Source organism: Eurytemora carolleeae, unplaced genomic scaffold, assembly GCF_000591075.1.
Source record: "Eurytemora carolleeae unplaced genomic scaffold, Eaff_2.0 scaffold2721, whole genome shotgun sequence".
Classification (NCBI taxonomy): Eukaryota; Metazoa; Arthropoda; class Copepoda; order Calanoida; family Temoridae; genus Eurytemora; species Eurytemora carolleeae.
The window spans coordinates 1,408-2,917 of record NW_019398703.1 but is presented as its reverse complement, the minus strand read 5'-3'; the positions used below and the strand labels follow the sequence as shown (position 1 = coordinate 2,917).

Sequence of the window (1,510 nt, the reverse complement as noted above, 5' to 3'; positions counted from 1 at the left end):
GCTAAACTGTAAACTTAAAACTACAATGTGGATCAGACGCTAAACTGTAAACTTGAAACTACATTGTGGATCAAATGCTATACTGTAAACTTGAAACTACAATGTGGATCAGAACAGAAGCTAAACTTTAAACTGTTAACTAAAATGTGGATGAGACGCTATACTATAAACTTAAAACTACAATGTCCAGATAAAAAATTCCTTGCCCAGATGATGGAAACCTTTGTTTTGTCAAAATTGAACAGTTAGATCCTACAGAATTCTTATTTTAAAATATGAAAGGTCTTCGACATTAGTTTGCAAGTTTATATAAATTAGAAAATTATAATATGAGGCGAATAATCAGTTTATTATGAGAGACAAAAACTTTTTAACACAATGAAAATTTGCATTATTCTTTTTCAAATTTTTACATCCCTATATCGTTGCAACTTAATGGTGTAAAGCTTTGATATTTAAAACTTTAATTAAATGGGCGAACAGAAATCTTATTAAAAAATATTGAAGGTCTTCGACATTAGGTTGCAATGATATACAAATTAGAAAATTAAAATTTGAAACGACAATTCAGTGTGAAAGAAAACTTTTTTTGAACAATAAAAACAACTTGATTAAAATTAACTTGGTAAAAGAATATATATACAGGTTTACCCAGAACCCAGGAGACAACCAAAGAGTTTCTAAAATGTCGTCTTGACAACTTTTGAATGGGTTTTACCTGAATATTGCAGTAATTGTAAAATGAAAAATAGCCTCAGGAACAGGGCTTCATATAATTATTCAATTAAAAAACTATATCTTTAGCATTCCTTTTTCAGTATCTTTATAAGGCACATTTTATAAATTCTTTTAAAGTTTCGGAAGTTCTGGGTTGAGCTGTAATAAACACGATTTTAATAAAAAGTATGAAACCTTTGCGAAGTCTTCCTAGACGAAATATCACCGCTCTTTCATACTCTTGAACCACCTGACAATCAATCAATCAGGGAGTGACCAGCAATGTAAGATAGTTGAACTGAGGATGCAGTATTGCGGAGAAATTTTTTAGGGTTCATTTGAGACATATAAAACGTTTTAATGATGTAAAATTAATGAGTTTGAGCGCAAAGTCGACGTTCAAAATCATTTGTTTGGGTTGTAATGACGACGACGAAAAATGTAATAAAAAAATTACAGTAATCTAATTAGTTTTTTAGGAACAGGTTGAGAAAATAAAAACTAACTCTTATCATCGAAAATAAGGAATCTTATTCAGTTATTTGTATCATTAATGTCTCATTGTTCAAAACCATTTTCTGTAGATTTCCTGGAATTTTTAATGAAAAGAAGAAATTTGAAGAGTTTGAACAAATCTGCGAAAAAATTCATAAAGATTAAGAAAAAAAATATGATGCTGAAAAAGAAACAATTGATTCTAACAATGATTTATTGAAAAATTTCTAATGAGAAACTCAGTAATTACACATCATGAACACGTTTCATATATCTCAAATGAATCCTAAAAAATTTA

At 28.7% G+C, this 1,510-nt stretch overlaps 1 long non-coding RNA gene across 1 annotated transcript in view; it reads right to left on the bottom strand.

Moving 5' to 3' along the window:
* Positions 1-963, bottom strand: part of LOC111717598 (uncharacterized) — a 4,956-nt gene extending 3,993 nt beyond the window's left edge. Inside the window, exon 1 of the long non-coding RNA XR_002768831.1 lies at positions 913-963. This is a non-coding gene — a long non-coding RNA (uncharacterized LOC111717598). The remainder of the gene's footprint in view (positions 1-912) is intronic.
* Positions 964-1,510: the final 547 nt, after the last annotated feature.